Below are 27,528 nucleotides of genomic sequence, written 5' to 3' on the forward strand. Positions count from 1 at the left end.
TATATAGAGCGCCTTTTTTGACGGCAGTTTAATTGTATAACCCGAATTCATTCCTGAAGGTCAAACTGAGAAAATGCAGCTGTCTAGTAAAGGTACTTACGCATATGATTGATCTTGTGCGCCGTGTACGACCAAACTTGTCGAAGGAGGGGCACTGGCTTATGCACCACAACAAATCCCCTGAACACTCTGTATTGATAGTTCAAAAGGTTTCGGCAGAAAATGCCATCAATGGGGTGCCAAAACCGCCCTACAGGTCCGACTTAGCCACTGGCTGCTTTTGGTTTGTTCTCCAAATGCACAGTAGTGCTCTTGAGACGGTACGTTGGGTGTGCGATGACTATCCGAAGGAAACAACATTGCTGATGAAGTACTAAAATAAGAGGACATTTAAGGATGCTTCCAGCAATGCGAAAGATGTAGAACAAGTTTGCTTTGTTTATTCTAGAATATTTTGAAGGTGTCGGCATCGATGTATTTGCCAGCTTGAGAATTTTTTTTTCAATGTACAGGCTTCATGAAATGAAAAACCACGATGAGGCACTGTATTCACTCGCAGTCTCGAGCTGCTGCTTGAAGACCCACATAAGTTTAAAAAAAGTGATCCCACTGCGATACTACAGAACATTTCAAATTAAGCCGTCGCATGTGAGGATCGGAAATTTTCGTAGAAATTACGACCTTTAATTTTAAGCTAAAATTCCGATGATGAAAGCTTCTTACGAATAAAAAGCATGAGATCTCTCTTTGGTGCACAAAAAACAGGGGTTGTATACTCGGGGGATTATTATCGTGAGATTTCGTCAAACTCGACACTGGACTTCGTGCATGTGTGCTTGCATTTCTGTTTAGCTTTCACTTTGCGTATTTCCAGCAGCAAGTTCGAATTTTTCATGTTGTGCGCATTAATTAGCCTTAGCCTTATGTCCACACTTCATCTAAAACAAATTAGCACTGTGATTTTCTTGGCTTCGTTACTTGACTTTATATCATGTTACGTAAACATTTGATCAAGCTTTAATATTACTTGCCTAATAACGCGCTTTCGAAATTAGCTCTTAACCTTCATTTTATCCGTATTTTCGTGTGTTATACGAGGCGCATTATCATTGCATTCTACCGGTGCTAACTTATGTGGCAGAAACTTGGAGGTTTAACAAAGAAGCTCGAGAACAAGTTAAGAACCGCACATAGAGCGATGGAACGAGAAATGTTAGGCCTAACGTTAAAAGACAGGAAGAGAGCGGTGCGGATCAGAGAACAAACGCGGATAGCCGATATTCTAGTTGACATTAAGAGGAAAAAATGGAGCTGGGCTGGCCATGTAATGCGTAAGATAGATAACGGGTGGACCATTAAAGTTACAGAGTGGATACCAAGAGAAGGGAAGCGCAGTCGAGGACGGCAGAAAACCAGATGGGATGATGAAGTTAGGAAATTTGCTGGCGCAAGTTGGAATCAGCTAGCACAGGACAGAGGTATTTGAAGATCACAGGGAGAGGCCTTCGTCCAGCAGTGGACATGATGATGACAAGGTGCCAGAGCACTTTTTGGCGAACACTTCACCAGGTATAAAATTTGTGGAAGGAAGGGAAAAGCGATGTGTGGGCAAAGTGAGTGGCTTAAATACGGATCTTGCAGTAAATCACCTATTCAAGTGCTTTAATGCTCCCTGCACGTGTTTTGAGAGCGGCGTAGACTTTAGCTAGCTGTATAGAAGGACTGTAACAGCTACCAATATCATATTTGGTGAAAACGGGGGAAATAACAGTGGATGTTCGGGCTTAGTTTAATGTTTGTGGGTTTAGCAAGGTTATTCATAAATATTTTTAAGCATTTATGGAAAGTGATATAGGCGGGTAGTGTTTTCCGGTATGTGGCTTATTTACAGGCCAGTTAATTTCTGAGGGATACTGCCAAAGCAAATTATGCGGGAGTTTTGCTGTGCTTCAGCATGTTCGTACAGTTCTGCGGCCTTTTTAGTAATGTAAAACGATAATTTATTAACATCGCTCAACTTATTTTTTTTTGCCCAAGCAATTATATCGACACTCCAGGCGCATTTCTGCTGTCGTCGTCGCCGTAATGTTCCGTATAAAGTCCAAGGGCGATAACTTCGTCCCCGCGCGCCGTATGCTGTATACACAAGTGAAAGCGCTCGCTCGCGCAAGGGAGGACATCGGGGAGGCCGTCTTCCGTTACCGTCTTCCGTTGCGCGCAAAGCACAAGAGGAGGGTAGGGGGGGGGGGGGGGGGGGACCGGCGGCCTCGTATGGCGCGCCTCGTCTTGAAAGCGATCTGCGACCGAGTGTAGGTGCGCCTAGGGCTTGCGTTGTTCGTTCGAGAGGCAGCACAAAGGTCAATTCGCTCGCTGCTGCTGCCGCGTTTCCTCACTACAGCGTTTTGACGCGAGTTTCCGCGGTCGTCGAGTGAGATATGTTCACATTTGCTTGTGTGCGTGTGGCACCATGCTTGTTCATTTAATTAGTAAGCGAATGTTTACAAGTTTATCAGGCCGATAGAATTTACATTGTATAGCTTGTTTCTAGTTCGCTATTGCAATCGATGCTTCGCCTTTCGGGAGAAACTGGGACTTTTTTTAGTCTTATTTGATTTTACAGTATATTGTGCACTTATGACTTTTCTTACATTAAACTGAATCGACAAATCTCAATCCCAAATTTTCATCTAATTGCAGATGCCGGAGAAGTTGCGACGCAAGCGTCGGGAAAGCCAACGGGAACTGCTGAGAAGTATGCAGAATGTAAACAACGCAGAAGCAAAGTGCACTAAAGTATAACCTTGGCTTAGGCTTTTCAGTGAGTTAGCCCCGAATAGACGCTGAGAAAGTACGCATATCACAGGACGGGCACCTGTTTTTTCAATTGTGTTGGTCCGCGTCTGGTATGCGCCCTTGTTTGGCTTAAGCAATATGTACTAGTTTTTAAATGGTCGATTTGTGTGAAACATACGTGAGGATATTTTTACAATTACGGACACTGCAGGTTTCGCATCCAGTCCCACATAAACGCTTTCATCTTTTTATCAGCTCATAAGATTTCCTATATTCAGTTTGGGACATAGGTCCTGCTTGAGGCCCGGTGGTAATCTGTGCCACTATTGCTTTGCCTAGGAAAAATTCCAGTAGAAATCTATGTTGGTCTTAAACGGAATATATAGGTCCAATAGACAAACCTACAGGTCCCATAGCAGAATGTACAGGTCCCATAAAAATTTTTGCCAGTCCTGTATCAGGGCAGTACAGAGTTCTTTATGGGTCCCAATTGAAGCAATATAAGTAGTGATATAAACTTTTATTTGAGAAATAAAATTGTTTATGGGCCCCAATAGATGCAATACAGGTTGTGATCGTGATATAAACTGGTATTGGTAGTATTGCTGGAAAAGAAGTCGATCAAGCAGGCGCGCCAATCATCGATAATGAAGGCAGAAAAGGCGTCGCTTTAATAAAGAGTTAATGCATTTCAAGCTGTTAATTTGTTGTACTGAGAATATTTAGGTACCGTTTCTTGTTTCACTGCGCAATGTCCTAGAAATCAGAGCAGGCTGACACCACATCAGTAGGGGTGGAAAAGATGGGTTTAAATATAAGCCAGGATTCTTTTATAAGTTGTGTCCTGTGTATGTGCCTTTCGCCAGGGCAGCAGCAGCAACCACAACCAGAAAAGTCCGCGAGGGTTCATGTAGAAAGATTCACATTTATTACGCCTTTGCAGAACGAACGACTTTGGTACATAGGGCTAGTAACTACACCAATACACCTGTAAGCTCAATGCAGGCTATCGGTTTTACCAGTTTATAAGGCATATTATTTTATAGTCCAATAGACCAATACAGGCTATCAGTTCGATTAGTGTATTCATAGTCATAATCCATTAAGATGTAACCTGTAGAAACCAATAAAATATCGTTCTATTAGAATTTTTCCTACGGTTCGCACTTTAATAAAAGCAAGCAAACTGTTTCTGTAGTGCTGAGAACGTTTACTAGGTAAACGCAACTCCTAAAAATTATTTTTTTCTGAACCTTAGAAGAGTGAATTTTGCGTAAAAATTTATAAGTGGCCTTGGCATCTCACTTGAAAATCCTAGTTTGGCATTACCTAAGGTTCTGTAGAGAGCACCGATATTCTGAAACACGTGTATGACGTCAGCTATAACGGCACATTAGTGTAAGCTAATCACGTGCTATCACATCGCATTATTTCAACAGTGATGGGAGACCAGCTCAATCGATAGGACTTGGATCCAAGTAAGCTGATCATTTTCTCAACGCTGGATTTATTGGGGAAAATGGAGGGACAAAAGGGTGCTGCAACTTCATGGGCAACATTGCCGAGTGAAGCTTACAGTGATATTACGAGCAGTTAACCGCGTTTTTACGACGTGGTAGCTAATGAAGGAATGACGGTAGCGATTGGTAGATCTGTACACGTTGGCCATTTTGCAGAATGATGCATGTTGCTTGACTAGTTTATAGTTGCTTGACTTTTTTATACGTCCGGCTCGTACTTACGCTTTCTCATATTGTTTTAAATAAAAATGTATTTATAGAACAAAGCTGGCATTGTACGTTTTTCAGCATGTTGCACTCCGAATTGTAATGGCTCTGGCCATGAGGGTACAACAAATAAAGATGTGAGCCTATAGTTAAAGCATTGGAGGCATGGTATTTTTTCTGATTTGATATGCATTTTTTTTTCAGTGCAGGGAGTTTTTTTAGTTCACACCCACGAACCAAACTTCAAGAAAACACTGGAGGACGCTTAAGCTTCGCCTTTAAGAGTACAACGCGATAGCGTTATCCGGACCCGTTCGCATCGCACCGTTCCCATCCGGCAAGTAGGCTTCATTCCCTGCAACACAGAACTTGGGAAAGCCAGCTTACAAAGACCAAGCTTACACCTATTCCCTTAAAGTCGGCTTCACTTTTAAACAGAAATGCAATGCTGGGAAGATGTTTTCCAGGGGCAATATAAGTCGTCTTATATTAAAATGTGAGGGTCGTAGGACCCTATTTCATTATTTGATTAATTGTTTGCTATTGCCCCGACGCGCGCGCGTGTTCAAAACGCATTAGGCAGGCCAAGTGCCAATTTGACCTGCCGAAGATGCGAGCGCCATCTGGATAATATTTTGGCAAGTAGCCTACCCGTGCGCGCGGTAGCCTACCTGGTAGAAATTCTTGCAAAAGCGGTTTGTGTTTGAGTTTCCATCGTAACAGAATTATGTTTTCTCGTACATTGAAGTGACAGCCCGATGCCACCATGTCTGTAGGTTGTGCCTAAGTTGTACTTTACAATTTTTCTGACGGACTTCACTGTGAGAAATTCAGTTTTGTTCACTAACACCTTGCACTACGACAAAGGGCCTGCACGGTCGGGGTGGTTCGAAAATATTTTCTCCGCCATGGACACCGACACTTAAACTGACGCCGGATTTTCTGCGACACGGGGCCCTTAACGCTCTCGCGTTAAAAGAAATACAGAAATTCGCTGACGATTACGATACCTCTCAATGCGAAACATGAGCACAGCTCTGCACGTGTTTTCATTTCGCGATATATTGGCTGGCGCGCACAATCTGTATCGTGCGGCACTTTGCTAACGGAGCGATGTGTGGCCAAGAGGAAAGCGATTGCCTTACTATTGGGGAGATCGCGAGAGGCAGCGCGTGGGTGACGCGTGGTCGCGATTCACGATAGCCGCCGCAGACAGACCTCCAATCATGCATTGCTTTGTTGCCATATATGGTATCGTTGGACGCCTTTACCCGCATGCCATCGGGGAACAGATGATGGCGCACCATCTCGTCGCGGTCGTCGCCTGTCTTGCGCGGCACTACGCTTTTCTTCTCACGCTTTCTCCATAAGCACTTCCTCCGCTTTCCGCGTCAGGACACTCCTCCTTCGCGTTCCTCTTCGCGCTATCCTCGCCACCTTCGTCTTTCATCACCCGCTTCGCTATTTCATTCTTCGCTGCGCTCTCGGTTACGCCGAGGGACAACGCCGGCGCTCAATGCAGGAGCGGGCGCCTAAGAGCTTCGCACTAAAATGGCGTGTCGCACAACGAATGCTTATTCCCTCGTCGAGGCAGTTGCTTCTCAAAGGTGTGAGTCAAGTTTCAACTTAGGTGCTATATTATATGTGCTTTTACAAGCACCACGCATCGTTGTAGACTCACTTCCTTTCCTTAGTTTTAAATATCTACACAATTTATTTCTCACGAAGCATGCCTTCCCTTTAGAAGTAGATTGGTGCTTTGGACATTTTAAAATTGTTTTGTAGCTGCAATTGGTAGTAAGGTTGATACGTGGAATATGATAACATTCTTCAAAGAAGCAAATTCACAATACTTTCGTATGTGTGCGTGTGTGGGGGCGGGGGGTACTTTACATTCTTCCTTACGGCGTGACCAAACAGACCACGCAGAAAACACGACGCACACAGGTGCCACTACCAGCTGTTTAATAACAGAAATGCGTCAGAACCATGATTTTTTTCGCACATGCTCAATGCATCGGCAGTACAAGTATTACGGCAAATTTATCTCTGGTATTCTCATTATGTGTTAGTGGTAAAGCAACTTATCTCTGTAGAAAACAGGAAAACTGATGTATCGCTAACACAAATATGCCCTTCTTTTTTATGTAAGATGCCTTAACAGTTCCCTTGTTGTGTGCTGCCCGCTTTTGCCCAGAATCTTGGCACACGAAAAGTAACACTCACTGGAGTAGGCTCTGCGGTGTGTCGCAAAAAGCGCACCGGCCATCACATTTACTCAAATTAGAGTTACCGTATAAGCTTCGTTTAGGGAACTAGAGTTGTGTCACGGTTTTCCGCGTGCCGCTCGCACCTCCTCCAGCGATTCTACACCGCTATTCGCCAAGCGCCATCACGTGTTTTAAACGGCCTCCATTTCGTTGTGGAGAAGCCTTGCAAACGACGCCAGCACTACCCAGGAACCGACCGATCAAGCGCATTGAAATTAGCTTTGTTATTGTTCTTGTTGCTTGTTCTTCGATGCTACAGGTCAAAATATATGTATTCGCAAGTGCCTACTCGGTTTATTGCTCAAACAATGTCATAGCGCTGTATGGCGGGGTGTAAAAAAAGCATTTTTTTCATATATATACGCCGTGCAAGTTCTGCACGGCGCTGCAGAACTTGCACAACTCAACCTACCCTCGAAAAGTTTATACGTACAATAAAAACGTAACGCATTCAGCCTTAGTCTGCGCGTGTGTCTGTTACTTATGAGACCCATAACACAGCTAAACTTGTCTGTGATGGTGTAAAGCATTACAAGAGAACCCTTCTAGAATTTTTAGAATCAACATAGTAATGCCGGGGGAGGGGAGAGGGCGGCAACGCAGTGAATCTATGAGCGCGTACAATTCCTCGCGTCATTCACCTGGATTGTATTCAGCTTTCATACTTTAAGCACTAGCAATGTTTTCGTCACACGCTGTACTTTCGGTCATTATTAGATAATAAGGCACGCAAGCGTAATATCCAGGCTCGTGATCATGAGATGACCAATCGGGTGGTGCTCGCAACATAAGAAAAAATAAAAATTAAAAAATCAGCGCAGCTGACTTTACGTCGTGAAGACTGATTATCAGTTAAGCTGGTGGCTTCAACTTGGCTTTTATTTCCCGATGAGTCTGTTCGTGCCGTTGCCGCAACGCCGCCTCCCTCTGTTGAAACTCGTGGTCTATCTCCCCTGCTATCTCTCCCCGGAAAGTGTCGTGCCACGGCTACGCCGCCGTCTCTCTCTCCTTGGCTCCGCCCACCTGTCGCTGGGTGCGCGCTCTCCCTCTCTCATCGTCGCCACTCTCCGGCCACTTGTGCCTGGCGCGCGCTTCGCAAAACTTATCAACGCTCGGCACGGTTCAACGTCAGCCTTAAACAGCTCCGCTGTTAAAAAAACACTGCTGGCATTGCCGCGGAAACACGGTTTCTAAGCGCACCGGGAGTTAAGTTCCCACATAACTTCGGAGCCCAAGATGCCGAACCTTGGCGCAACTCTGGCTCTAACTCCAGCTCAAATTGTTTGAGTGCTCCCTCAGGCGGTGGGTAATGCATCTGCCTGTACGTGCTACGTAGGACTTTCCGCAGCAGAGGGGGATTTCGTACGCCACCTGACAGCGTAAGACACAAAAGGTTTGGCGTCCTTCTGGGTGCATCGTAACTTCTCATCGCACGTAATGCGAGGGCATAGTCTTGCCAACTTGTTCGGTGCTGAAATTACCACCGGAAAACCGTGCCTGTTTGGCACCTTCTTGAGGTTACGGCTAGTACGATGCACATAACGGTTGATGTATTTCTGATCTTATACCTTTCCATTGCCTGATGCGCAATATGGTGGACTACTTCTCACTGGTGAATTCACCTTCTGAAGAAGGGAGTCGACGACAGAACTTAACACCCGCTGAGGACTGTCGTGTTGTATCACCAAGGCGAATGGCTCTTCTGCAAAGGTTTAGAAGAAACACTTGACATCTTTGCACTGGTTACAACAATTTTCCTCCATGGACTCTTGGAAAAGGTTAGCATGCCAAGCCTAAATACTAATAGTGGATCAAGGCTATGCGAGCCGTTTCTTGGCGGCAGTCTGATGTATAACTTTCATATAGCAAGGCTATTTTCGAACCCCGCAGGCGTACTTTGGTCAACAGCGTGCATTGAGCGGCTGTCGCTTGTGGTCATCCTATACCTGCAAAAAAATTACCTGATTGTAAAATCTAGTTTTCCTGATTCATCACACCTGGTATCGCATTAAGTATATCAAACTTTTGACATCCTATGATTTTTGCACTAATTCTTTAGAGAAAGAAAACCGCGGTTGCCCAGAAGCCAAACATCCACAAAAACGTAATGCCCTTTAGGGCGATATCACTGTCACCCATAAGTTGCAAAAACTCAGCATTATTTTAATTGCTGCCTAGAACTGGCGAGTCAAAGTTGCAGTAAACATGAAGAAATGTCAGTATACCTATAGAGAACTTAAATCTAAAACAGTGACACCCCCTATGTGTATGTCATTCCCTGACGTTCCCAAATAGCCACTAGTTTTTTTTTTCTAGAAAGCGTGCGAAGCTGAGCGAATCTCATGCAGTGAAGGTAATTTTGTTGCCAACTAAATCGATGCAATATTTGCAGGGCTGCTGAAGATGCGAACTACAAGTAAGTTTTTAATGATCAAGTTGACGATCTCTGTAGCTATCACGCAGTTCAGCAGCACGTTGTTGTGACGGTGAAGAACGACGCAATGTGAAAACTGTGAGTTCCAAATTTAAAGCTTTATTGGGTGAACTTGTGCCAAGCAAAACAAGTAACACACAAGCACAACGATCACGGCGGGCAAGGTCGGCGACCGACAAGACTCTGATCTGCGGTTCAGCCGCATTGGCTATTTATATATGAACTCGACAAACCTTCCAGCGTAATAGCGCGCAAATTCTAGAATGTACACTAGTATTCACCTAGTGCAGAGGATTTTATTACACGAGACTTGGCGATTACATAGACAACATTGATAACTATGGAAAAAAATTTGCGATAAAGGAAGGCGCGTTCTGCGCTGAGCGATAACCTATATCGCTGAGCGATAAATTTGTCCGCCGGTGAAATGCGGTCAGATGATAAAGATAGACAAGTACGCGTGTGAATATAGCACCTCTCTGGGCCGAGGAGCAGTTCAGAAGAGCTTGCTCGTGTATCTACCGCTTAGAAAGGGTAAATAGCAGACCGGCGTGGCATATTTTTAACAAACACGATAGACTAGGCTTGTTAACGTAACCGGTGCAAACAAATAACGTACCTGCCGTAGCCTTACGCAGAAAAATACGCCGTGTGAAATTATTTTGGCATGTTCTGTCCGGGTCAGTCAGTTTAAGCACACTCGCGGCTTTAACTCTTTCGTTTCAGTGCATATAGAAATCGACAAAGTTGATCAACAGATTTTTTTTCACGTTATTAAACATTGCCGTTGGAATTCTTCGACTAGGAACACATCTGAAATGACGACTGAACTTTAAATATTCGGTGGATGGGACAGCGTTTGGCAGGTTGGTGAGTCTGAAAATATAAAACTTCGACTGGAGGCATCGTCGTAACTAGCATCCAGTGCTCCTATCACTTCAATAAAAGACGCAAGATTTGCGCTTTGGTAGACTCGGGAACATAATTTTTAATGACAGCAGCAGTGAAGACATCAAAGCTTGTGTGGAGTTGTCGATATTATGATCCGAAGTGCAGGCTGTTTTAACGATGTCTCAAACAATGGCAGATGTTCATGAGTGCGTGTTATTTTGATAATTCTGTTCGGCTAGTACCAAGTGCAACTTTACTTTCCCAACTGTGTGTTGCTTTTGTCCATCAGCGCTTTGACAGCCTATGCATAGGTGATTACGAGCAGCACTTGCCATCGTGTGGAGTTTTCATTCGATTAAGTGCACGCAGTCGATTTTAGGCCAACATTCGACCGAAGTTTTCCTAGATGTCTGATCTCTTATATTTGAACACAGTATGTGCAAGCGTCCTTATTAATTACTGTACAATACTGGTACGGAAAAGTGACTTCTTTGACGAAGACTAGGAATTTTATGATTCAAAGGAAGATGAGGACGACGTCGATATAGCCTGGCGCTGGCAGTCCCTTAAGAACAGTACTACCTGCACATCCGATTGTAAATACACCTGTACATAGTTGTTCCCGTGCCTCTTTCTACGTAACATATTGGGTGGAGGTTTGCGGTCGCCATCTTTGCCACAGAACTCCGCAGCGGACGCTCACTCAAGGTTTTCTGCATGGCTTCCAATGAATCGATTTTGACCGCACCGACCGCCCTACCTACGACAACTTTCGACGCACTTTCCGGCTCCAAAGATCCTGACATCTTCTCAGGCTCGAAGGTAGTGATGTCGATGACTGGCCGACCTTCTACGAACACATCAACAATATCAACAGGTGGGACCCTACTGTCATGCTCGCGAAGGTTATGTTTTACCTCGGCAAAATGCCCCGGGTGCTCATTCAAACCCATGAACACGAGTTCGCAAGATGGGACAGCTTCAAGAAGAATTTCCGCGACCTAGTTCCAACCCCCTGGGTCGACAGTTCGCTGCCAAACGGAATTATCCAATCACATGCATATTTCATCAGATCCATGTATCACTTATATCCTAGATGTCGTAGCACTCTGCCACAAGCTCGACGAAATCATGGCCGAGGCGAACAAAGTTGCGCACGTCCTTAAAGGTTTTGCCGATGATTCCCTCAACTTGGTGGTATGTACCAACGTTTTCGACTGTTGACGCCATCATTAAACGCGGCGCTGCCTGGAACAGGTAAAAGCCGACGCATCGCACATTATTTTCAGCATCTGCCGATCACCACAGCGAGATCATCGTGTGATGACCTATTTTGCCCAACCAGCACCTGCGATAACATTACGGGTATCCTTCAGCGTCAACTCAAGGCGGCGGCTCCAACTACCCTTGAGCGTAAGTCCTTCGGCGCACCTTACCCTTTATTTAGTCTGTCGTCCGACAGGAGATAGCCAACATGGGTATGTGATCTCTTTAATCAGCTCCTCTCTGTACTGTCCAGCCACATTTTAGTACCCCACGTCGACCGACAACAGACTTTCCTCCACAGTTCCGGAATCCGTCCTCATGGCGCGCTCCCGATGACAAGCCTGCATATGTTTTCATTGTCACCGCGTCGGCTGCATTTTCCGCTACTGCCAAAGTCGCTGGAGTTCTACATCACAGACAACTTTTCCCTTACTTTAATGGCACTTGGCCGCTATCTTACATACACGCCCAGACCTGACCACGTCGCCTCTCAAGAACATCTGGTTGAGCCTTCGTACTCCAGGTCACCTTGACCCCAACGCCGCCAGTCTCGCTCCCCCCTGCCCCGTCGATGATCCTCTAGGACCTTTCTACGACTGTCCCAGACGGAAAACTAGGCAACGTAGCTCCTAGAACGGCATCGCTTCAGCCTCGATTGACAATACCTACCAAACAGAAACTCCTGGATCTACAAATTGACGGTTCACAAGCACCTGCCCTCATGGGCACTGGAGCACAGCTTTCCATCATGAATGCTCATTTTCTCCGAAGGCTCAAAAAAATTCTGACGTCTGCGACTACTAAGTTCGTCCGCGTTGACAATGGCGTAAAAGACGCTATCGTCGCAATGTGCACCCGTCGCGTTTGCATCACTGTTAGCCACACATTTGTTCTATTCAGCGTACTTGCCAAATGCCCCCATGAAGTGATGCTAAGCTTACTCGCCGCGCACTACGCTCATATCGACTGTTCATCCAGCACCCTGCGCGTTGATCTGCCCCTCTGGACCCCGCTGACCGACGTCCGAGCGACCTCGGTTCTTCATGGTAGCTACAGCGCCACACATCTGCTCTTACGAGTACGCCCGCTTGCCACTGCGGACGTTGATTTATATCGATTTCATGTCGTTGCCACCAGTTCCTGGTGGTGACTGTTTGGTGCCCATCACTGGCATCTTTCTCATCCACGGTACCACTGTTGCCCATACCGTTCTCTCTGTAGTGGCGAACTGCACCTACTTTCCTGTTAATTGCAGGTTGACACCGCAAGTGCTGCCACAAGGCAGCACACGCCCTGTTTTGGGCCTTGCATGAACACGAAGTTGTTGCTTCCCGCGGTTTCCCTGCACAGCAGCACTCCACTTCTTGTCCTGACAGTGCCATTAAGTCAATGATCGCTTGTGACAACACCACAGAACACTGAAGATTTTACCGTGTTGCGCTTTCCTACCTCGACCTTTTGACGCCAGCTGCCATCCGTTGGGCGAGGCTTGTGGTGTGACTCATCGCATAAATACTGGCGATGCGCTTCCTATGCATTGGCGTCAACATGGGTTGTCCGCCGATGAGAGTCAAATTATTCAAAGTGAAGATCACAAGGTGCGAGCCAAGAACGTCACCCAAGACTCACCCATCACAAGACCCTGAGCATCACCCCTTTTGCTAGTCAGATAGAAAGAGGGTACGTGTCGATTCATCGGTGATTATCGGTAACCTAAAAAATTGCTAAAAAGGACGCATACCCTCCGCCACGCGTTAATGATGTCCTTGATTACATGCATGGTACCCCAATAACTTCTCCGTCGGCTGATGCTCCGGGTACCGGCAGATTGTTGTGGACGATATGGATCAGGAAAAGACGGCATTAGCAACGCCTGAGGAGCTTTACCAATTCAAGGTTATGCCATTCAGACTTTTTAATGCTCCGGCCACTTTTGAGCGCACGATGGACTCTCTGCTCAGAGGCTCCACATGTTTGTTTCTTGGATGAAGTCATCATTTCAACAGCGAAGCTGTTTAAGCTATCCGTAACTCCGTTAGTCGTCCGCAAAAAACTGCGCCGAACTAAGACGTCCCCTCACGTTGCCTAGCAACCAGGAGCAGCTGGTTATAACCGGACAGAGCCGCGCTCCACTCCGCCCATCTGCCTAGACACTGCGCGCAACCTCGTTAAGGATAGGGAAGGAGAGTATGCGCGCGACGCACGCAATGCTCGGGAGAGAGAAAGATAAAGATAAAGCGAGGGAGAGAGAGAAAGAGAAAGAAATCGTAGCAGCACCAAGCACCAACGAGGCAATGCGCAAAGCTGCTGTCGAGACATCCGCGTTTCCCCGTATTCGAGCCAAACGCGCGCAGTGTCCGTGACTGCAACAGGCGCCTCTGGCGGCTCGGCATGTTTCGATCAGCCACGCCCCGGCAAGTGTGGAGGCGCAGCTTGGCCGTGACGTCAACGGGGAGATAAAGCTCGAAGCCGCCGCGACGGCGGCAGAACTCTCGTTGACTCTGTGGCGACTACATATACCCTTGACATTGCACGACCAAAGAAGATCCGGACACCCGAAGAAGAGTCGCTCATTTTGAAGCGCGTCTGTTGCGAACCGATTCGGAATACCGTGCCTAGCAGCACTTAGCCAAGCCTAGTAAAGCCTGGAAGAAGCTAGGTCGATCACCAGCTCTCCAGCCTTGCACCACTATAGTGCAAGCTGCCCATGTGAAAAACCCCACTTTCGAAACTTACACGGAGTGCCTCTCAGCTGTCCTCGACGTTTTTCATCGGGCGAGGCTGCAGCTGAATTCATCCAAATGTCACTTTGGACGCCGCCAAATCATAGTGTTTGGCCATCTCGCAGACGCTAATGGTGTAAAACCTAACCCTGGAAAATCTGCGCAGTTTAGAGCTTCCTTTTTTCCCATCTGCAAATTTTGTCCGTACCCTTCTAGCGCTATGCTCATACACCCCTTAGTGAAGAATTTTGCTCAGATAGGAAGGCCACATAGCGAGCTTTTGAGGCACGTCGCTTGATTTTTATGGTGCCCGCAAAGAGGCTTCCACATTCCCGCACCTCACCAGTCTGCTACCGACTCATCCGATCATTTCCCACTTTGATTCGGTTGCGCCTACCGAGGTTGATACGGATACAAGTGCTCATGGAGTCGGTGCAGTACTATTCCAACGCCCACGTGGCCATGACCGTGTCATAACCCACGTCAGCTGCCTCCTATCAACCACTGAGTGCAATTATTCCAATACAGTGGCCCTGGTTTGGGCCGTAGCGAAATTCACACCCTACTAAGTTACCGCCCCCCACTTGCTGTGCTGGCTAACCTCTTGAAAGATCCCTACAGACACTTTGTCGCTGGGGCCTGCGTCTGCCTGCACCAGGATGCAAATTGCGTGTCCCGATGTCGGGTCGACAACCCTGTGAACGCGTATGAGGACGCCAAACACTCTATTTTTTCTCCGTCGGACCTGATTCACATAGGTGAAGAACGAAACCATGGCCCTTCGTTGCGAGAAATCATCAATCACCCGGAATCATCGCCTGATGACGCACCCGTTCACAAATCTGTGCTTCAGCTGGGTTGCCTATACTGCCGCTATTTTCAACCTGAAAAAACTTACCTTGTTATTGTTGTGCTTAGACACTTATGGCGGAGTGCCCTAATCGAACTTCGCGATGAGCCCTCTGTCGGACACCTTGGCGTTTCTCGCACCTACGTGTGTACCTACGTGTGCACCTTGATGGTACACGGAGAGAATCGCTCACTGACCGTGGCTGTAACTTTATCTTTCAGATCACATCCGACATCCTACCGTCTAGCTCTGCTCAAGGCGAACTGATAACTTCTTATCATGCAAAGACCAACAGCCCAACGGAACGCTTGAACCACACTCTCACAGAAACTCTCGCTATGTATGTTTCGCCGGACCACTGTTATTGGGAGCTTGCTCTTCCCTAGGTAACGCTTGCGTGTAACTCATCTCGTCATGATACAGCTGAATTTTTTTCCTTTCTACCTGTTCTACGGAGGAGCGCCAACTTTAACTGTGGACTCTATGCTTCCACCATTGACATCCTTCGCTAGCAAGCGCACACGTGGTGCCATCGTGCGGGCTGACCCATCCGTCAGCTTGCCCGCGCTTCCCTTACGGCGTGGGCAATATTAGCAGCCGGCGACGTCGCTAAGATTCTTCGATCCGCGACGCCACATTCTCTCATGTTGCTCTTCTCTGGTCCCCTCCCCGCTATGTGGGCCTCTCCGAAAACCTTCTTTGTCGGTACACGGGACCGTACCGTATGCTGCGTCAAATGACACCTGTTACTTATGAGATTCCACATGGTAGTTCCAACTCGTTGTAGTGCAGTTCCGTGCAGTGCAGTTGTTCAGGTATGAAAGCTCAAGACGTACCTCTGTGCTTCTGACGACTTCCTCTAGAGCTCCGGGACGGTGCTTCTGCCGCCGAGGTTGATGCTACGGAACAGTTAGTTCATCGACCAAGAACAGGCCTATCATGACTAAAAGTACGGTTAGGACAATGATACAACATGGCGCGGACCGTTCGTTCCGGGCAATGCAACATGCATGTATGCTCTTGTAAATATATCTGTACATAACTTTTTGCATAAGAATATTGTGCAACACTCCCTATCACTGTACAGCACCGCGCATAAACTAAAAAAAAATCTGGAGGCTCCGGTGAACGTCCACTAGACCACATTGTTTGAACCGAAAAGTGTGATCCAACGCATTAATCAAATATGAGGAGGCTTATGCATGTTTCCTGACCTGACAAGCATTGCTTCGTAAGCCTAAAGAATGAAGTAGAATATGAACCAGGTGCCTGCTGCAATGACTAAAGACAAATTCTCCCTCTACAATAGGAACCTATCTTTTTTTACACTACAGAAGCTACTGCTTCCCGCATAGCATGGATATCATTATAGCTACTATTCAAGCAAAATGATTTCCTAAACTTTTTTTTTGTGATCTGACTTAAAATAGTTGGGAACTCGGAACCAGGTGCATATCTTGTATGTCTGATTTTTTTTTACTCTCAGTACTTGTCTAAATATAGCAAAATGTTACTTTCATTCACTTTCTTTGAGGTACTTTCTTGCACTTTCACATAAAAACTCAAAAATTGTCTGAGCAATTATACCTGCTAAACACTCCGGCTACTGCGTCTAGAAATGAAATATTAAAGCATAAATCACCCAAATTGAGCACATTTGTCGTGCTAACGAAAGAATTAAACCCTTGACAACACGTGCCACTCTTCACACTCGCAGCAGCCTATTTTCGCCTAAAGCACAGTTTATACACTTTTTTCGCGCGTACAGCCTCAGACTGGAATTCTCTTCCTGAGTATCTGCTTGAGTCGGCTAATTTTGAGGAAGCCATTGGACTGCATTTATCTTTCTTAAAGGACACCAGAGGCATAAATTAAGTCAAGCTAAAGTGATAGATTAGTCTAACGCCTCAATATTATTGCGAACAGAGCCTTAGTAATCGAGAAATTGAGGTAAATGCAGGTCACGATTACGGACTCCCGGGACATTCAAGTACTTGCCCGATGACGAAGGCACTCTTCATATAAATTCTGCCAATAGCACTCAACCACTCGATATAAAAACATTGTTGAATTGTATTATAAGACGAAAGGAAACGCTATTTGTCCAGTTCTGTTCTATTTAAAAAAAAGCACCTATTAACATTACCCTTGAACATTAGCGGGCGGTAGAAAAGTCTCGTTTTCGCTCGACTCTGCGCTGCCCATGCTTTCACGTTTCAGTAGTTCCGTTATCCCGTAGTGCTGCGCTGGTTTTGATAGCTTGCGAAACATGCACAAACTGCAAGTAGCAGAGAATTCCACTTCCATGCGATGTCGCGGGATGCCAGAACGGTCCACGCCACTTGACCAAAAGCAGCTGCAGTGGTGAATCCAATGTCTTGGGTCTATTTCTGCACGGCCACGCATTGGCCTTTTTTGCAAGAAACCACACCGCCGTCTCTCGGGCGCCGTATTACTCACCGACGGCAGCAAAGAAGGGTGGATGGTGTAGGAAACGTCACCACTCCCCGGTTGGGTGGCGGGAGATTTGAATTGTGATAAAGGTATTGGGACCCTTTAGATGCAATTTTCTCGAAAACTAAGTATTTTCTTGGCGCGAAACACGCGTTGTGAGGTTTCTGAAAAGGTATATAAACAGGCCATGGGTGCTATAACGTAAACTGATTCCAAACTCCTGGCGTCAAATTTACGCAACCACCGACGCAAGCATCGGGCGGTGACCCGCAGCGTTGTCTGAACAACCCAAACACTCTCCTCGTTTATAGGAGGTCACCTTTGTTCGCTTTCAAAACCAATAACATTGCCTACACTCAGTGGTTTTTGTTATCTAATTGGCTGACAAGAGGCGAGGAGCATGATTTAGTGGAGAGGGTTTCGATGGGGCCGAGCCAGCACAGTGAAAATAGATAACCGCATGAAGAGGGTGGTGCCGGCTGCTCCGATTGGTCCGCTTCGCCTTACTTAGCTTGGGGCGGCTGGTCGAAAATCGCGGCGGTGTGCACCGGAATGATAAGAATGCCGCTAAAACAGATCCTCAGCAAGGAAGAGTTGACAGAGCGATGTCGTATGCATGCCAAAAGGCTAGATAACGTTTTACTGCCAGGCAAAAAGGTTTATCATGCGCAAAATAAATACATGCTCACCGGCAGGTGCGAGTAGCGAGGGCCTGAGTGATCGTCGCGCAGCCATCTTCTATTCCTTTCGGAACGGGGCAGTCTGGGGCTATTCAGAAAAAAATTCAGTTTTGTTTGGTATATTGATTCATTTTTTTCGCGTACACGTCACTCTGACGTCATGAGCTTTCACGGTTTTGTGCTGTTGCGTGACAAACAGGCGAAGTGGGCATAGCCAGAAAACATTGAATCAATAGCAGAGGGCTAATGGTAAAAAGGCGTTGAATCAGGAATGATTATTTTTCTTTTGTGTGGTTTAATCATGCATAATCAGTGTGTACACGTTATAACAGATGAGGAGCTATCGCGGTTTTCGTGACGTCGCGTGACAGACAAAAGTTAGGAGTGGCCCGCAAATGTTTTGACCAATCGTGGAGGCTGATTGCAGAAATTGGAATCAAAACAGTTTGGAACCATTTTGCCTTATAGCGCCCCATGTCAACTTTGTATTCACTTTTAGTGTCCCTCTAGCCACTCTTCGTAGTATTTTACGGCGCAAGTTACATTTCTACTGAATTATTACCGAGTGCTTTCTTGTTTTTATTTTATTTAAATGTGCGCGCATTGTGTGTTATACGTATGTATGAATTGCTCTTCCACTCTTGAAGCTTAGGCCACCAAGACATCATGTATTGTAAAATAATAAATAAAATAACTACCGCCGTTGTGTGCAGAGTGCGGTATATTGCATGCTCATTGTGCTAAACACCTCATATACGTTTTTGCTTCTATAGTTGGTTTCTACAATGAGCCTGCTCTTATACTAACACTTAACTCGCGTTTTAATTGGACCAGAAATGTGTTTTGGCTCCTCTCAATAATTCAATCCCTCTCTCTATCAAAATTGCACCAGAACAGTAATACTTATTTTTCGTCATTGTGGTTCCACGCCAATATAATCAGCTGCCGAATGCAGAACAAGCTACGGAACATTTTGTTACGGCTTTGCCATTTCTATGTTCAAAGGCCGATTGCCCGGCATCGCATGGAGAAGTACATTATACAACCGATAGGTTGGACGTTTTGCTTAATTTCCGTCCGTCTTCTGGTTTCATTGTGGTCAAAGAAGTGTGGTGCTGGTTCCGCAGGGTCACTGGCTTTTTGAATGTGTTTGAAAGTTATAGTTCCCAAGTTTGATAAAGAGTTGCGAATTTGATCATTGTCGCGTCACCTGTGGAAAATAAATTTCTGTAATTCGGCAACTGCGCTCTTCTGTAATATGATAGCAGCAAATGCCGCAATCACAATAGTTTCACTATAACTGATTTATTGTTCTTACAGAAACATGCTGGACAACGTGAAAGCAACCCTGATGCTGGTACTCGTGGTGACAGGCTGCGCCGCTGCCGCCTACTTTGCCGCTATTGGTACGTCCACTCGTACGGTTGTTATGGAAGATGAACGGAATATATAAGAGTCTATTTTTCATGCAAATTTTTCTGGCTTCCAAGATATCACTGCAATGCAAAATGAATTTAGGGATATGCACTGTAATTACAAGTTTCACAAACAACGCTCGAAGGCATTTACATATGCGAAGGGCAGCTCTCAAAAATTACTTCAGATAAACGTACGGAGGCTGGACAGGTAATACATCTCTTCAGAATTGTTCGCGAAGAATAGCCCTTCAAGAGATGCTGTATAAATATGACGGTTTGTTTGCAGAAACTTTCGTTTGTCACACAAAGTCAGTGGAAGTAGCCATAGCAAAGCCAGTCATTTTGAGCGCTCTCAAGAAATCTTGTCGCTGTTTCATGGCCCTAGTTCCACGGCATAAGTGGCTCTCCTCAGAAGCGCGGCTTTCTGAACCAGGCAATTCGGCCGTCATGGAAAGTAGCGTTAGATACATTAAAACATTTCGCAGTTTCAGCCTAAAGGCGAAGCATCAGTTGCAACAGCAAATTAGTAGAGATCTATACGGACTAAAGATAGTAGTTTTATCAGCTGTATAAATTTGGACATGTAGCAGCATCAGCAATGCGAAGAACTGTTGTCGACGCCGTCGGTGTTTTGTCCGCGTTCGTACCGAACGCGCGCGGCGTTGGCGACTGTTGCCGGGGCCTCTGGTGACAGCTCAGAGGTTTTCGACGAGATCAGACCAGATGAATCCGATCGAGGCAATAGCCGAGGCGGCGAAGCATTCACAACAGTTCCGACTAAGAGCCACGATATCCGGTCGTAGCATCCTTTCGCTTCTTCATCTGCCAGTCCCCTCTGCCCTCCTTCCCTGCTCCGTGGGACTGTCCCCTGACCGGAGACTTTGCACCGATTCCCCAAAACCTGAATGCCGATCACGCAGAGAGGCAGTTGTCTTACGCAAGGCGGCATGAGGCAAAAGTTCGCAACGCTCCTCCCCATCACCACGCTGCCTACACCGACACCGCCCTCAGTGACGAAGCTTCAGCCATAGCCTACTATTGCCCACGCACCACCACGGCCTACTCCTCCTGTCGTCCTGCCTGCAACGATCCATTAACGGTGGAACTGGCTGCGATATCCGTATGCGACGCCGTCCTCAAGCCTCCTTTCACAGCCTTCACTCATCGCACTATTTACACAGACACGCAGGCCTCCATAAAGGCCTACGCCCGGCTGGACTCGCGCACTGGTGCTGTTCACTCAATACACCGGGCGATCCGAATCGCCGACGAGGCTGGCCACACTGTCCGCCTCGCATGGGTACCAGGTCACGCTGGGGTCACTGGAAACCGAATGGCCGACTCTCTGGCAAGGTAGCTTCTTTCCTGATCCTCAGAGACGCGTCCGCAAGTGCCCGACGACCCATACCCCACCGACCCGGAGACAGTACTGGCAGAGACGAAGGCTGCTCGAAGGGCCACGCTCCTGAACATCCTCCCGGAAAATTGTACGCCCCTGCCGGGGAAGTTTACCCGTGCTGAGGCCACACGCCTGCGACGCATCGTCACGGAGACGGCAGTGACACCAGCCCGCCGCGCCATGATGCGCCTCCAGACCTGACAATGAGCCACTTGCCGCTCCTGTCCAGGGAACCAGCTGTTGGATCAGAATCATATACTCTGGGGCTGCTCGGATCTCGCCGAGCACCGGAGAAGAGCGATAGCCACCCTGCCCCCTGTTGAAACGCCCGTGTCAAGTATAGTGGTAGCGTCGTCTGCTACACGGTGCGGCGCATAGAAGCCGACGAGAAAGAGGTTTGAAGGAGTGCGCGTGGCACGCGGAATTCGGTGCATGGACACGAAAAGAAGAAATGAAACCCTGAAGACGAGCTGACGTATTGTCTCTTTGTATCAAGGCTTGTCCGTCCCCGACAACGAAGCCTGCTCTTTCCTTCGAAAAGGCTTTCGCCTTTACACCCCCTACTCTGAGGCCTCAGGATTTGGACGCCTGGCGCCTTCCCACTGGTCCCCCCGAGAGACGGCGCTAATATTCCAGTTGTAGTGAAGAAGAGGAAGAAGTGCCCTTGCGTCTGTCGCTGTGCGCACCATCAGCGTTCGTGGACTGCCTCGATTGCGTGCGACGTCTAATAAATCGTCATATCACATTTGGTGGAAGGTGCTGCAATCCCCGACCTCACCCTGGAACTTCGCAGCCGAACGTTGCCGACTGCTTCAGCCGCTACCATGCTCGAGCCTACCGACAATCCGCCTGCCGCTTCCGCCGCGCCCATCATTTGCGGCGCCGTCCAGCGGCAGCGGGACCCCCCCGTCTTCAGCGGAGCCGGTGAGACAGACGTGGAAGATTGGCTCTCTACCTATGAGCGCGTCAGTGAGAACAACAAGTGGGATGACCCGACGAAGTTACGTTCCGTCATTTTCTATCTTGCTGACGTTGCGAACCTCTGGTTCCGCAATCATGAGCGGGACCTCCAAACCTGGTCCGCTTTCAAGGCAGCATTCACGGAAGTCTTCGGCCGCCCAGCCTTACGAAAGCTCCGTGCTGAACAGCGTCTACGCCAGCGCGCTCAACAACCCGGCGTGACCTACACCAGCTACATAGAGGATGTCGTCGATATTTGTGCCCGCGTCGATTCTACCATGAGTGAAGAGGACAAGGTGAAGCACATCCTCAAGGGCATCGAGGACGACGCATTTCAAATGCTTCTCGCGCGAAACCCTTCATCTGTCGCAGCTGTCGTCACTCTTTGCCAGAGCTTCGATGAGCTGCGTCGCCAGAGGGTCCTTGCGCGCAGCGCTGTTGCACCCGGCCACTCTCTCTCGGGCCTCACGCTTCCCTCCAACTCCTCGCCAGAATCCTCACTCTCAGTTCAGATTAAGGATTTTATTCGTGAGGAGGTGGCGCGCCAACTGTCTATGCTGCCTCTCAGCGATCGACCCCTACAGCCTGACACATCTCTGGCCGCTCCCATTAGGAGAGCCATTCGCGAGGAACTTGCCGACTCGCTACCTTTGGCTCAACCATGTCCTCCCGTGGCGGCACCTCTGACCTATGCCGCAGTCGCAGCGCGACCTGCGCCGCCGACATTCGCATTTCCTGCGACAGTGCGACCTCAAGCAGTGCCAACTCCCGTGTCGCCTCCTATTCCGCCTCGAAGCCAAGTTCAGAACCCTTGGCGCACACGCGACAACCGACCCATATGTTTCGCTTGCGGTTTCGCCGGCCATGTCGCGCGCTTCTGCCATCGTCGCGTGCCACCTACTAACCCTGCTGTCTCAACGCCTGGGTATGGATATTCCCACGATGCTACCGGCCATTCCATGCATCCCGACCCAGAGTATCCGCCGTCTTCTCGACGCCCTTTCGGCAACCATCGTTCTCCGTCACCACGTCGTCGCTCGCTTTCCCCCTTACGTCGTCGCCAGTCACCTAGCGAGGGAAACTAGTTGCTGCAGTTCTGCAGGCACGAACTGCCAGCTTCGCGACTTCTACAAGGCCTGCACAGTCGCCACGCAATTTACTGGACGTTTTGGTTGAAGGAACCGCCACAATTGCGCTTATTGATACTGGGGCTGCGGTTTCTGTTATGGACGAAAAGCTTTGTCGTAAGCTCCGCAAGGTCACCACGCCGTTGTCTGGTTTGCTACTGCGTACCGCGAGTGCGCAGCATATAGCGCCGCTCGCTCAATGTACCGCAAGAGTGCTCATTGCCGATGTTGTTTATGTTGTTGAATTTTTCGTGCTTCCTTCATGTTCACATGACATCATTCTTGGCTGGGACTTCTTGTCTCACCATCGTGCCATCATCGACTGTGCTCGGGCCGAAGTGGCGCTTTTCCCGCTTTCCGAAGCCTCGCTGCCTGACCCTTCTGAAAGTAAAGCCGCCAAGCTCACGGTTGTCTCCGATACAAACATACCACCCGAAATGTCGGTTCTTGTGCCCGTATCTTGCTCCGCCGCGCCAGACGCTACGGTGCTTTTTACACCATCGCCTATTTTTCTATGTCGCAAGGCTCTACCTCTACCATTTGCCGTCCTCAACACTGTATCTGGATTATCCACTATGCTTGTGTGTAACCCGCTTCAATCCCCTGTGACCTTACTGCGTGGAGAATCCCTTGGTCGTGTTCAGCCCCTTGACCCGCTTCACATTCTCGATACTTCCGACGACAGGGCCTGTTATGAGCTCGACGCCCTCACTTCTCCATTGCTGTGCGCCTCATCATCATCATCATTGTCGTCGTCGTCATCAGATGTTCTTGAATCAGCCTTGGACGCCGATCTGCCACCTGCGTACCGCCAGCAAGTCCTCGCGCTTCTTCAGAATTTTCGCTCGTCGTTTGATTGCGACCAACCATCCCTGGGACGTACGGCGACCGTCACTCACAGCATCCACACTGGTTCCCATCCACCATTACGCCAGCGACCATACCGCGTGTCGGCAGCCGAGCGACAAATAATTACCGAGCAAGTCAACGATATGCTGCATCGTGGCGTCATTCGGCCTTCCCAGAGTCCTTGGGCGTCTCCTGTAGTATTAGTACGCAAGAAGGACGGCTCAATACGCTTCTGTGTGGATTACCGTCGGCTCAATAAGATAACTCGTAAAGATGTCTATCCGCTGCCTCGGATAGATGACGCCCTCGACTCCCTACAAGGCGCGGAGTACTTCTCATCTTTGGACCTTCGCTCCGGCTATTGGCAAGTGCCGATGGCTGAAGACGACTGCGAGAAGACCGCTTTCGTCACGCCCGACGGCTTGTATGAATTTACCGTAATGCCATTCGGGCTCTGCAACGCGCCCGCTACTTTCGAGCGTATGATGGACACTATCCTTCGTAACTACAAGTGGAAAACATGTCTATGCTATCTTGATGATATTGTCGTGTTTTCGCCCGATTTCCCGACGCACCTCGTTCGCTTGCGTGAGATCCTGACCTGTCTCACCTCTGCCGGCCTCCAATTTAACATCAAAAAGTGCCGTTTTGCTGCCCGCAAGTTAACAATATTGGGACACGTTGTTTCGAAGGATGGTGTACTTCCTGACCCAGCCAAGCTTCGCGCGGTCGCAGAGTTTCCGATGCCCACTACTCTTAAGGCACTCCGCAGCTTTATAGGGCTCTGCTCTTACTTTCGGCGTTTTGTGCGCAATTTTGCCACTATTATCGCACCACTGACCAATTTGCTTACGGCTAGCAGCGGCATCTCCGCGTGGTCAACTTCGTGTGACGACGCCTTCAAGCAACTACGTCGTCTACTTACTTCGCCGCCGATTCTTCGACACTACGATCCGACAGCGCCCACAGAGCTACACACGGACGCCAGTGGCATCGGACTTGGTGCAGTCCTAGCGCAACGGAAAGACGGCTACGACGAGTACGTCGTCGCATATGCGAGTCGCACTTTAAAGAAGGCAGAAGCCAACTACTCTGTCACAGAGAAAGAGTGCTTGGCCATTATTTGGGCTCTAGTCAAATTTCGTCCATACCTATATGGTCGCCCTTTTGACATTGTTACCGACCACCACGCCCTTTGCTGGCTGTCCTCGTTGAAAGATCCGTCAGGTCGCCTCGGCCGCTGGGCACTTCGCTTACAAGAATATAACATCCGCGTTGTCTACCGATCGGGCAGAAAGCACTCCGACGCCGATGCGCTTTCCCGATCACCGCTACCTTCCGATGTGGCTTCAGTGTCAACACCCTTCGCATACATGTCGACGATCAACGTCGCTGATATGCCGGCCGAGCAGCGTAAGGATCCCCTGCTTTCAACTATGCTGAATTTCCTCCACGATCCATCCGTCACACCCTCTTCTCGAACACTTCGTCGCCAAGCCGCTCACTTTGCTGTCCACGACAACGTCCTTTACCGCAGAAATTATTTGCCTGATGGTCGCAAATGGCTGCTTGTGATACCACGACACATGCGTACTGACATATGCGCTTATTTCCATGCCGCTCCTCATAATGGTCACGCCGGCGTTTTGAAAACGTACACTCGGCTGAGGCAGCGTTTCTACTGGCAGGGCATGTATCACTTCGTGCGCCAGTACGTACGCGCTTGCACGGCGTGCCAAAGGCGTAAAATTCAACAGCGCCCTCCTGGCGAGTTACAGCCGCTCCCCTGCCCGGCCCGGCCATTTGATCGCGTCGGCATAGACCTATACGGGCCACTTCCCTACAGTTCCTCGGGTAACCGATGGATAATTGTAGGCGTCGACCACTTGACGCGCTACGCCGAGACTGCCGCACTTCCGGCGGCTTCTGCGCGTGACGTTGCCTTCTTCATCTTGCGGAACTTCGTTCTTCGACATGGAGCACCACGCGAACTGCTCAGCGACCGGGGGCGTGTGTTCCTGTCCGAAGTAATACAAGCCCTTCTCGCTGCATGCAGCATCGTTCACCGCAAGTCTACCGCCTACCACCCGCAAACGAACGGCTTGACAGAGAGGTTCAACCGCACACTCGGTGACATGTTGACTATGTACGTTGCCTCGGACCACAGTAACTGGGACACTGTTTTGCCGTTCGTCACGTATGCCTATAATACCGCCACACAAGCTACCACTGGCTTTTCGCCATTCTTTCTGTTATATGGTCGCGAGCCCTCGTGTACAATGGACACCCTGCTCCCATACCGACCCGACGCTTCTGAATGCACGCCAGTGTCTGAAGCCGCCAAATACGCAGAGGACTGTAGGCAGCTCGCCCGTACCCTTACGACCGCCGCCCAAGGTCGCCAAAAGCTGCGGCATGACAGTGACGTGCCTACACCACATTTTCCGCCTGGTTCCCTTGTTTGGTTGTGGATCCCACCTCACAGCCCTGGCCTTTCAACCAAACTTCTTCCACGCTATGATGGTCCCTACCGCGTCATCGACCGTACCTCGGCTGTCAACTACGTTGTCGAGCCTGTGACGCCATCACACGACCTTAGACATCGCGGACGTGACACGGTTCATGTCAGCCGACTTAAGCCATACTATGACCCCCTGATCCTACCTACGCCGTAGGTCGCCAGGATGGCTCATCTTCTCTCCCGGGGGCCATTGTAGTGAAGAAGAGGAAGAAGTGCCCTTGCGTCTGTCGCTGTGCGCACCATCAGCGTTCGTGGACTGCCTCGATTGCGTGCGACGTCTAATAAATCGTCATATCACACAGTCATTACTTCAATTTTTACAGGAGTCAAAAATGATGAATATTATTTGAACCTACTCTTTTACCCCTCCCTCCGACCTGATGGATTCATTTCCTGGGGGCGGAAACTTTTTACGATTATTTTAATAAACGTTCTAACAACAACAACAACAACGACATCAGAACGGGGCCCTCGTCGAGCAGCGTCGGAAGTCTCGCCTCGCAACATTTTTATATAAATACGCATTTGGTGTCACAGCTAAACGTCGCCTCCCCTCCCTACCTCCCGTCGCCCCACGGCCTTTCGCGCGACGGGAGAAGTCGCGTTTGCTCTCCGCCGTGCGTTCGCTCCTCGTGAAAGCGCGCGTCTCTCGCGCGCATTCACTCGAACATGCAGCATACGGCGCGTGGTGACGATTTCATCGCCATTGGACTTCATCCGGACCCTCACGGCGACGGTGACGACGACGCCGACGGCAGATATCCACTTGGAGTGTCCATATAATTGCTATCGCAATAAAGCGAAAGCTCAACTTAGCAAACCGTGCCCCACGTTGGAGATGGCAAAAGGAAAATGGTGGCCGTTATTCCCTATATCACACAGGCTCAAAACAATCGGGTAAGAGACGAATGTCCGGGTGGGGTTTTAGCTCCCGACAAACCGCCATGCCGTCGTAAAGCCACTTGCGGGTCCGTGAAATATTATCCATGCCCTGTCACGGTCGTTTTGTGCAGTATATTTGTGTGACCTATGTGACCCTTCTGTTTTTTCGAAAATACATGGAACAAACGGGCAGCTGTCTGAACGAAATGCTAAGGGAACATGATAACAATGTGCGCCGCGGCTTTTCACAAGAAGCAACATTTCTTGGAAGAGCACGTTAGAGC

This window comes from Dermacentor silvarum, chromosome 8 (genome assembly GCF_013339745.2).
Source record: "Dermacentor silvarum isolate Dsil-2018 chromosome 8, BIME_Dsil_1.4, whole genome shotgun sequence".
Taxonomy (NCBI): Eukaryota; Metazoa; Arthropoda; class Arachnida; order Ixodida; family Ixodidae; genus Dermacentor; species Dermacentor silvarum.